The 12,122-nt window shown below is 38.7% G+C and overlaps 1 protein-coding gene across 5 annotated transcripts in view; it reads left to right on the top strand.

The window, feature by feature from the left end:
* Positions 1-1,293: 1,293 nt before the first annotated feature.
* The window catches only part of LOC113060381 (myelin transcription factor 1-like protein), a 146,173-nt gene continuing 135,344 nt past the window's right edge, over positions 1,294-12,122 (top strand). For 4 of the 5 annotated variants that reach the window (XR_003278239.1, XM_026229246.1, XM_026229248.1 and 1 more), the window contains exon 1: positions 1,294-2,321. The gene's annotated coding sequence lies outside the window, so the exon portion shown is untranslated. The remainder of the gene's footprint in view (positions 2,322-12,122) is intronic. The other variant, XM_026229247.1, reaches the window with a different exon arrangement.

Here is a 12,122-nt window from a genome sequence, read left to right on the forward strand (position 1 = left end):
TTATCACCCAAACATCAAGCCTCACGTTAGTTCAGGCAGGCCATGTCAGTCAAGCTCGCATCAGCTGATAGTCAGCTGTTTCCGACGTGTACCAATTCAGTTTTGACACAGAGGTTCATTTAAATTGACATTCTCCAGCATCTCTTCTATCGCCTCACTGCTCGCACAACAACTCCCTCCTGCAACCTCAACTCCACCTAACTGAACCTTTAATTTACTTTTTTCTCTCTCTCTTGCATACAGTTCACTATATTGCAAGCATTCTCTATCATGCATTTTGTATTTTCTACAACTCATGTAAATTGTAAATGTGTGCATATACTGGATCTGTTCTGTACCCCAGGGGTGTCTGACTTGCTGCTCTCCCTGCTCTAAGTATGACTGCATGGACAAGCGTAGAGAGTTTTGCCAAGAACAAGAACTATAACACCAACACTAACTGTATGCTATATAATTGTAATAAATATACTTTGACAAAGTTGTCCTGACTGAAATATAATTTTGTAATTTTTACCTAAAAACAAAATTCAAAAATTTGTAAAGAAATGGAAGCTTTAGCGCGAATTCTGTTAGGAAGACTTGATGCTACGTCACACATTACAATTAGATTTACCCAATCATCCCTTGACATGAGGGATATACTGTATAAGCTCTCGACTCACCCTTCCTTATCTGTCGTTCCCCTCCATCCTCTCCACCAAAACCAGGTTGGCCCTGTCCATGCAGGGGGTAGGCTCCAGCCCTGCCTTTTGTCTTCGACTAATTACTTTCTTTTTTTAAACATTTTCATACTACTAGCTACTTGTTACAAAATATTAAGAGAAAAATCTAAAATAACATTCAGTGTTTGCAAAATTTTAAAGATTGTTTCATTAATGTTCAGAGAACTTCTGGAAAGAATATTTTCATAATGGAAACATTATCAAAAAATTCTTACAACATAAACGTTATCCCACTTAATGGAAAGTTTATTTATTTTTTATTATTATTATTTTTTTAATGATTTGAATTACGTTCCCAAAACGTTAGCAAAAAACATTATTTAACACCATTTATGGAACTTTTTTTCTGAAACATTCGTATTTGGACATTCGTAACCGTTTTTATACAGTACTGCTAGCTTGTTATAAAACATTCAGAGAACATTCAAAAATAAACATTCCCATGATATCTGCAAAATTATAAAGATCTTTCAATTAACGTTTTAGCTATAAGTCTGTTACAAACGTTGAAAATTTAAATTTTTGAACGTTCAGAAAGAATGTTTTAAAAACTTAATGGGAAGGGGTCGTTATCAAAATATTCATAAAACAGCTCACTTACCAGCCCCACGCATAGACTGTGTGGATGTGTGTGGAGCAGATATATGGATAGCATCGCTTCTGTCTGGAAGGAGGCAGATCTCTTGGCTGGCGGTGTGTGTGTGTGTGTGTGTGTGTGTGTGTGTGTGTGAGCTGGCTGCTTCTCTTACAGTCATCTTACCGCTCCACGCTGCTGGTGCTCTGCCAGCGCTCACAGCCCTGACTCTGAGTGAGGACGACATTAATGGGTCCCTCTCTCTTCTGCAGGCTAATGATGGACGTATGCATGATATTCCCTGAAACTAGCCCAAATAAATACAGCACGAGCACACACAAACACGCGACTGCGAGGCCTATGGGAGGCAGTGATGCTGCGAGCAGACAGTCTGCAGCTACACACGCGAACACGCCACACACAGAGTGAGAGAGAGATGGAGCAAATTTAGTCCATAATACAGGGAAGGCAAATCGCACAACCACACGCGCGCGCACACATGTGCATGTGCCGTGGCATCAGGAGACCAGATGCTTTATTGTCTTAGCGGATGGATGGGTGGAGGTCTGGGCGCTAAAGCGAGGATGCAGGCATCACGCTGAGGGTAAGCGCTTCACATCTCAGCTCTGCCTCTGCCTCTCTCTCTCTCTCTCTCTCTCTCTCTCTCTCTCCCTCTCTCTCTTTTTCTCTGTTGCAGCCGCGTCCTCGCATTCGTTTTGCTCCGCCTCATTGGTGCTTCCCCATGCCCTGCTCTCTCTCTCTCTCTCTCTCTCTCTCCGATCTCCAGGCCAATTGGTTGCCTGCCTTCAACCTTCAGCCGTTATCTTCTCTCTTCCTTCGGCTGTCTCCGCGTCTCTCCTCGTCCTCTGTCTTCATTCAACTCGTGAAGAATGATACGCATACGGGAGGTGAGAGGAACTTTCCAGCGCGAGTGAACAGGAGATAAAGTGCGCAAAAGGAAGGACGCTGGAAAATACTATCAGCCGTGATTGGAAAGTTTGAGAGGAGACAACATTTCCAGACTGGTGGGTCGCTCGTGTTTTAATTTCTGTCTGGGTCGCTTTGCAGACATTGCCCTGATTGAAGACTTGTACAGCGTTTTATTAGTAGTTACAGTGCAGCTGTTACCCTGACTCTTATAGAATTGAGCTTTGTGACAGTGACCTGTTGTAATCAGGTTGATTTAGTCATTACATAATGTTACTTTTAACAAACTAGTTGCTTATAAAAATTTAAACTTTTTTTTATTATTGTTATTATTATTATTATTATTATTTTTTACAGTGTAATAAAAATGATTGCTCACTATTTTTCTTTTTTTCCAGTGGAAATAAACATTCTTAAATCAAGATGCATTTACATGAGAAGGAAAAATAAATAAAAACTGCCAATAGACTAAGAAAACTAATCTTTTTCCCCGTTTGAATAAAGTTTTATTTTCCCCACCCCATTGAAGGTTATTTTTTTCTTGTTTTAAGCATAATATCTTCATTTTGAAATTTCTTTTGGATAAAAAGCAAGACTTAATATCTTAAGTCAATTTGCTTTTCATGGAAGTGCAAATCAAGACAAAAATACTAAAACCCTTTTTTTTTTTTTTTTGCTGTGAAAATATGGTTGGATGACTAAATGAGCATGTTCAGTGAGTGAAGTTCAGTTGTTCAGAAGATTATTCTTGCATCTATAGTTTGGTTTTCTGTGATCCTACCACATTTTCAAAAAAAATTTCCCAATGCACACTCGTTTGTTGTGTATCAGGCACTAGTGTACAGCAAGAATGTACTGCAAGTAGCCATATACTTTGTGTTGGCATGCTGCTCAAAGAGTCCATGCTAATGTGGATGTTGTGAGATGTAAACATGTCTCTCAGGTCACGAGCTGTTGGGCTTGTTCTCTGGAAGCTTCTGTGGGCTTGGTTTGTTGTGTGAAATAGCATGGCGCAACGGTGCACATAGTTCTGGGTTGGACTGTACAAAAGCTGGACTATTTGAAACCATCATTATTAAAAGGGTTATAGAGATATCTGTGCACTGCCGGGAAACTTCTGTCTCCTTGAGATGACTGTAAATAAGCTGTATTCAAGATGAACACATAGATGTGCCTTCATGAGAAAATGGTTTAGTGCCCATATTTGTTTAGAAAATTTTCCCCACATTAAATATGAACTTTCCCTATCACAGCTAATACATTCTGAGTAACACTATTGTGTTTTATACTTTTAGTTCATCTTAATCATGTGTCAACAATCTCTGAAATAACATCAGTATAACTGGTTGATCGTGATATTCATAAGAAACTGCAAATGAGAAATAGTCACCGTTTCTTTCAGTTGTCAAAGACTCTTTTACATGGGGACTTGTGACTTGGTGACTTGGACTCGAGTCGCTATTTTTAGGACTTGACTCGGACTTGGAAGTTAAAGACTCGGGACTTGACTTGACTTGAGACACGATGACTTGAATGACTTGAGTGTTAATCACATCATGTTTTCAGTTTGAACATAAAATATATAAATTATTTTTTTAAATAAAGTTGATTACTCAGCTGGAGCGCAGGCTGAGAATAGCGTCGTGACTGGATCAGGACACTATCATCAGTCATGCCCTCTCTACCTTACACACACCACGCACACTTAAATCAGATATCACATCACATCAACATGTCAGCCTGAGAGGTACCGAGGGTCATCGCTTTTGTCTTCAAAAGAAAACTTCAAAAAACGCGTGGAAAACGCTAGTCGCGCCGCTTTCTCCTTGTTTCCAAAGCGCTCGGACAGAAGTGCTCCTGGGGCGTCTGTCGTTGCTAAGCATCCATGACCTGCTCTCTCCATGAAGACGCGGAAATTTCAGCAAAGGATAAATGGATTTGCAGCACTAAAAATCGCTCGCAGTAGCTCTGCTACTAAATTCGTTTCAAAATGGCAATCCATATACAGCTATGAACAGCTGTTCCTTCATCTTAGCTGAGATTTCAACGTTGATACGGGAAAGGATGAAGCTGATTGGTTAGTTATTGTCACATGACCTGCGGTGCGCTTGCGGCATTCTGAAAAGTTTAGATGTTTTTAACTCGATGCGGTGCGACGCGCGCGCGTTGCTTCCATTATGAGCGCGCATACCGCGCGCCTACATTGGAAATAACGAACTTGCGCGCGCAAAAGACGTGATGTGAACGGCCCCTAATGATCCGCTAGCAGGCAATCAAAAAAACACATTCCAGGGGCGGCGCTAGGGCTGGGCTAAGGGGGCATAAGCCCCGAATATTTTGTTACCTTGTCTGTCTCATAGAGCAAAACAATTAATCAGAAAAACTAATGTAGCTGCCGCGATTACCCAATCATGAGAAGTGCATATACAGAAAATAAATATGACGTATTTTAAGTTGTTTCATACTTTTTTGTTATGTACAGTACAGACCAAAAGTTTGGACACACCTTCTCATTCAAAGAGTTTTCTTTATTTTCATGAATATGAAAATTGTAGAGTCACACTGAAGGCATCAAGGGCTATTTGACCAAGAAGGAGAGTGATGGGGTGCCGCGCCAGATGACCTGGCCTCCACAGTCACAGGACCTGAACCCAATCGAGATGGTTTAGGGGTGTGCTGGACCGCATACAGAAGGCAAAAGGGCCAACAAGTGCTAAGCATCTCTCGGAGAACTCCTTCAAGACTGTTGGAAGACCATTTCAGGTGACTACCTCTTGAAGCTCATCAAGAGAAAGCCGAGAGTGTGCAAAGCAGTAACCAAAGCAAAAGGTGGCTACTTTGAAGAACCTAGAATATGACAGATTTCAGTTGTTTCACACTTTTTTGTTATGTATATAATTCCATATATAATTCCACATGTGTTAATTCATAGTTTTGATGCCTTCAGTGTGAATCTACAATTTGCATAGTCATGAAAATAAAGAAAACTCTTTGAATGAGAAGGTGTGTCCAAACTTTTGGTCTGTACTGTACATAACAAAAAAAAGTATGAAACAACTGAAAATACGTCATATTTATATTCTATACTCTGAGAGAGAGAAAGAGAGAGGAGAAAAGTAACAGTTTAATGTTGTATGTAAACTGTGTTTGAGAGAGAGAGAGAGAGAGGTGTTCAGAGAGGAGTCTGTTGGATGTTTAGGTGTTTTGTTTTATGGACTCAATGTTGAAAATGTAAAACATTTCAAACACTGTTGGCAGAAGTGAAAAATAAATAAATTTTAGGAAGTTACAATTTTGTTTGATTCCATGATGTATTTTACTGAACATGAGAATTTACAATGCAAATCCAAATTATTTTAATTTACTGACAGTTACTTATATCTTGTCTTTTAACTTTATTAAGATCAGATTCTGCAGGTAAAATAACAATATTAAGGTGACTTGACTTGGACTTGACTTGACATAGCTTGTGACTTGACTTGACTTGCCCAAGAAAAAAATACTTGGGACTTACTTGAGACTTGAAGGTTAAGACTTGAGACTTACTTGAGACTTGCACATGTGTGACTTGGTCCCATCTCTGTTGCATAATGTAACTCAGTCCAGCAACTGCACTGTACTGAGACAGAGTGCACTTTGTTTAGTGTTAATGAGCTATAATGTTATACTCAGACTTTCTACGCTGTGACAATGTGTGCAACGCCATGGGGTGGTGTTAGCGCAGTGGATAAGAAACATGCCTTTGGTGTGAGAGACCTGGGTTCGAATCCACTGTGAGACACCAATGTGACACTTAACCCCTAGTTGCTCCAGAGGCGTGCGACCTCTGACATATGTAGCAGTTGTAAGTTGCTTTGGATAAAAGCGTCAGCTAAATGTAAATGTCGTGTTAATATCAAAATAATGGGAACATACATTGCTTTCTCACATGTACGTGAAGACATTGACAAACATACTGAATATTAGAAGCATTTTATTCTTTATTTATCCATTTCTCAATGAAAATTCAGTTCAACGGGCATAACATTTCTGAATTGTTTGGAAAACTAACATGCAACTTTGAGTTTACTGTATTCTTTGTGTTGTATATTATATTATATTATATTATATTATATTATATTATATTATATTATATTATATTATATTTCTGGTCCTCAAATCTGATTGTCTGAGAGGTTTTTCCACCCATGAGATACTTACCCAATATTGTCACAGCAACCGATTCTCACAGCGAGTTTCACGGTGGACGCCCAAATGCACTATTATTATATAAATAATACTGTTTTGGTTTGAAAGAGCAGGTCATATGGGTTTTTGAAAAATATCTGTTTTGCAGTTTATAAGGTAGCTATCCTTAAATGAAAACAATCTGCAAAGTTGTTAATCAAAAAAGCGCATGATAAAAAAAAAAGATATTTTCACTCAAAAGAGAGAGTCGGTTCTGAATCGCCTTAACGAGTCGTCATATTTTCAGATCTTATGCCTGTTACTGGTATAAGTCACTTGGTAATGCATTTGCATAATCCCTGCCTACCCACAAATACAAAAAGAGTCTGACCTGCCCACAGACACTTCCACTATTAGTGTGTTTACTTGATGTTGAGGTAACGCTGTGTTCAAGGATACCATAGAAATACAATTTGAAGCTTTTGTTTTATGCATGTCATTTTATCAATGATTGCTTCTCTAATCTTGACTTTTATCTTCGTTGTCTTCTAATCTTTTTAATTTGGACTAACAAGCTCTCTGAACCACAACCTATAAGTAGTACGACTGATACGTTATGTGTATATTTCCAATTGAGTGCTCAAAATATCATATTGTTTTGTGGTAAAATGTGATGTACTGTATATCTAGTGCAGCTTTAGGTTTCCAGGTAAAGCATATTACGTAAAGCGTCTTAAGGGGCGGTTCACACTTGACTTTGAACGTGCGGGAGCAGGATTTAACATAAGGCACCAAGGTTCCCCTCAGTTATCACAACATAGATTACTTTGTGATTGAACGGTGTCTTTTGCGACGGCATCAAAAGCATTATATGAAACTCTCTATATCTATCTATCCATCTATCTATATCTATATCTATATATATCTATATTTATCTATCTATCTATCTATCTATCTATCTAACTATCTATATATATATATATATATATATATATATATATATACACACACACACACACACACACACACTCAGCAATAAAACATTATGTGTCCGCATTCAAATGTACCATCTATTCCTGTTTCCATTGATACCGCGAACCATGCAGCTTCTTTTTTTATTAGATTTTTACAAATATTTTAAAGATGTATTATATAAAATTGGATGCTGTGCTATGGCTAAAATTAGCGTTTCATCCATTTTTTTGTTTCTGTACAGAGAGGTCACGCAGTGACGTATCGAACTTCCACTGGTCACACATCTTCACGTAATGTGAATTCGCAGGTCAGAGTTCACTAAACTTGAACTTTGTCACACTAGACTTTGAACGTGCGGGAGCAGGAACTAATCATTTTGGAATCACTGGCTAATGACTCTAATATTAAATGTATATTCTGAGATAATTACAGTGTTTTCTGACCTTAGGTGCATTTAAACCTGTTGTAGGGGACTACAACACAATATTAGGACACTTTAAAATACTATATGACCTGCTCTTCAAGAGTTTTTTTAGGTAAGAATGCACTTGTTTAGACTTCAAATATGCAGTTTGTTAATAAAGATAACGGCTATTTGAAAATTAGTTTAGACTTTTTTTGGAAATGTGAGCTACAGTGCGTCAGGGCGCCTTTAATGCTCATGAACCCACCTAGAGCAGCCTTACCTCAGCCAAATCTTCTGGAATTTATCGCTGGCTCTGATGTCACTATAGTCGTTTAACATTAGCTATAATCCATTTTGGGTAAATCTAACGGTCTCTTTGGTCTCATTAATCTATTATTTGTTCCAGAGGAGGACCACATCTCATAACTTTATATTTTAATTAAATTTTAATGATGTATCAATGCGCTGCCTTTGAACTTTTGGCTGCCTACAGCCAAATCACAGCCATACTGATATAGAGCCATATCACACAGCTGCTTACAAACTGATTAAGGTAGGGCTGCATGATTAATCATATTTTCAATATCCACCTTTCTCGATTAAAAATAATCATCACGGTATTGGCTGGCTCGTTATTTATCTGAAACGTGTTTTTAATTTGACATTTGCATTATTTTGCTTTGCTAACAAGTCTTCACTAGTGTTCATGCTTGTGGTTGCCGAGTTAGTTTAGCGATCTCTCCACAGCGATATTCTGCTTATTATTCCATGAAGTGTCATATAATGTGTGTTTTTTTCACAAGCCATTTGTACTGTTTGTGTTTGTTACCAAATGTGCCATAATCAGACTTTCAGTGAGTTTCAATAATGGATCTATTGTGTTTGAGGAATAAAAGTTTTTACCAGTTTTCATGATGAAAATGGAATGGCATTGTTAGTTTTTAGTGTGTATTAACGATCTTTCAGCAAATTTACTGTGCGATCTGAGTGGCTTTTTCCCATTTGCGAACAAATTTTCACTTAGAAAATGGAATGTGATTGCACATGACAAAACACTAACCAAAACCATGAGTTTCATATTATCATAGTTGGTTAAATGAAGTCAGTGTATAGTCAGTGGAGGTTGGTTTAACTATCACTTAAACTTTAGCACTAAATTAAAATGGTCTGTACTAATACATTTATTTATTTTGATGATTCAGATAAAAATCTAATTGAATAATTTAGTGTCACAATTACTCAAATTTTGCTTAATTCCCATAGTCACTCAATGACACTGTCAGTATTGGTGGAGAATGGGTGATAAAGAAATGGCTGATGTTTATTTGGCATAAAGGCCACATCAGTAATTGCAAACATGATTTCTATGTGTGTCGTTCATCCATTCATTAATTCTCTGTGAGCACACCTTCCCCATCATAATCCATATCAAAACGTGATCTATATTTTAATAGCTCGGCCAACTAAAAATCCATTTTGACTTTGGTGCAAGGCTGTATAGGAGAGCATAGCATAACAAGTAGACAAGTGATTAATAACTGCGCTCACCTACTGGCACAACATGCACCAGTGGGCATTCATCTCACCGGGCCGCTCACCTGAGAGCACGACAATCATGAGTGTCAGGAACAAAGGGATTTGCATGAGTTATGTGCTCTGCAGGCATGTGACAGGACAGCGGCTGGGGACGAGCCACACTGCCAGCATTAGAGCCATTCAGTCATCACTGTTCGGCACCACATTCAGTGGAAGAGGTGGAAGATTGCTGCTGCTTTTCTTTGGGAACTCAAGCTTCCTTTGACTAGGCTTAGTCAAGCACTGCTTAAAGAGAGGATGCTTTCAGTGTGTCCTGATGTTACACTCTTCTTTACAGCACTCTGAGAATTGTGTTTATGTTTGGCTCTGTGCTAGTGGATGTATGTCATTTGGTTTGATTTAACTTGACTGATTAGCTTGACGTCAACAGAGGTTTTGCTCAGTCATGCACTAAATACTGGGTTACACTTTATTTTGATGTTATTACAATGTAACTACACAAGTTTTAAAGATAATTGGAGTAGCCTAAATTTTACAATCTATCTATCTATCTATCTATCTATCTATCTATCTATCTATCTATCTATCTATCTATCTATCTATCTATCTATCTATCTATCTATCTATCTATCTATCTATCTATCTATCTATCTATCATTTCAGGATTGGGCTAAGATTACAATTTGATTTAGGGTTACATTTTTTGATAATATATGATAATCAAAAATTTTTTACATTATATGAAATATTGGTTGCACTTTATTTTACAGTACATGTACTGACATGTACTTATAGTATACTTACCATAAAGGAGATTGGTGTTGTCAAATACTTGCCAATCTTTGTGCATGGACAAAAGCTGGAGCAAAATGGAAAACATGTTTTTAAATGTAATTAGAGCTTAAGCAACAAAAGTAATGGGACGGTTCATTTACATTTGAAATATGTCATTTAATTATAAGTGCAGTGACCAGTTTTTGAGATTTCAGGATTCATCCATTCATTTATACATTTATACAGGACTTGGTCTTAGATGAGCTGCCTGGAGGGTTGCAAATATGGCTGAGTAAACAAACTTTCTTAGAAAGGGAATTTATGTGTCTGCACGAGTGCAAAGGTGTGCACGGCAAAAAATTATGCCATAGGCCCTGTCCCAAATGGCACACTTCATGTGCACTTGCAGTCTTGCCGACATACTATGGATGTTGCTTGCACATGTCTATTAAGTCCTTGAGACTGTAGGATGTACCATTCGTCATTTTACATTTACATTTACATATATTAATTTAGCAGACGCTTTTATCCAAAGCAACTTACAGATGAAGACAGTGGAAGCAATAAAAAAAACAAAAAAAAAACAATGATATATAAGTGCTATAACAAGACTCAGTTAGGTTAACACAGTACACGTAGCATGGGATTTTAAATAATATAATAAATAAAAAGAAAACAGACAGAATAATAATAAAAAAAAGAATAGAGCAAGCTAGTTAGAGGTCTTTACACATACACACACACACACATATATATACAATTGCATAATAAATGAAAAGAAAATAGAATACAAAAAGATTAGAAAGGTAGTTAGATTTTTTTTAAGAATAGAATTAGAATAGTGAGTGTTAAAGTTAGAGGGTCAAATAAAGTTTAGTAATTCTTGAAGATGGCTAAGGACTCAGCTGCTCGGATTGATTTGGGGAGGTCATTCCACCAGGAGGGAAGTCCGTAAAAGTGACTTTGTGCTTCTTTGGGATGGCACAATCAAGCGACATTCACTTGCAGAACGCAAGCTTCTAGAGGTTAGGTAAATGGGTGCAGAGCCAGTGGTAGTTTTGTAGGCAAACATCAATGCCTTGAATTTTATGCGAGCAGCTATTGGAAGCCAGTGCAAATTGATAAACAGAGGTGTGATGTGTATTATTTTTGTTTAATTAAAAATTAACCTTGCTGCCTCGTTCTGAATTAATTGTAAAGATTTGATAGAATTGGTTGGAAGACCTGCCAAGAGGGCATTGCAATAGTCCAGCCTGGACAGAACAAGGAGTTGTGCAGCATGTTCCGAAAGAAAGGGCTTGATCTTCTTGATGTTGAATAAAGCAAATCTGCAGGATCAGACAGTTTTAGCAATGTGGTCTGAGAAAGTCAGCTGATCATCAATCATAACTCCAAGGCTTCTAGCTGTTTTTGAAGGAGTTATGGTTGATGTGCCTAACTTGATGGTGAAATTGTGATGGAACAATGGGTTTGCTGGAATCACAAGCAGTTCTTTCTTGGCAAGGTTGAGTTGAAGGTGATGGTCCATCATCCAGGAAGAAATGTCTGTTAGACAAGCTGAGATGCGAATAGCTACTATCGGTTTATCAGGATGTCATCAGCATAGCAGTGGTATGAAAAGTGTCACGGGAGGAGCACAAGACAGACACAGTGGGCGTGGCGTCAGGCCTCGGAGAGGCTTTTATTAACAGAAATCATAAAACAAAGGGAATAAAAGTGGCCAAAGGGGGAAAGTGTCCAAAATAACAGGGAATCTGGTGTCCTCGTCGTGCTGCGGGGTTTGTGTAGGTCGGGCAGTGTTCATCGAGGAAGGGTCCAGGCAAGGGGCGGAGTCCGGCGGCCGCACGCGCTCCCCTCCTTGGTCCGGGGCGCGAGGGACGGCGGCTTCTCCTAGCGGCCGCGTCTCTCTCGTTGGCCGCGGCGCTGGTAGGGGATGGACGGCCCGGCATCCTGGCCCGTCGGCCGTGTATACGGGTGCGGTTCCCATCCGGATCGCGGGTCCGGCAGCTCACGTCTTGGTGGCGCGGGAGTCCCTCAACGC

The sequence above is a fragment of the Carassius auratus genome, chromosome 42 (assembly GCF_003368295.1).
Source record: "Carassius auratus strain Wakin chromosome 42, ASM336829v1, whole genome shotgun sequence".
In the NCBI taxonomy this organism is placed as follows: Eukaryota; Metazoa; Chordata; class Actinopteri; order Cypriniformes; family Cyprinidae; genus Carassius; species Carassius auratus.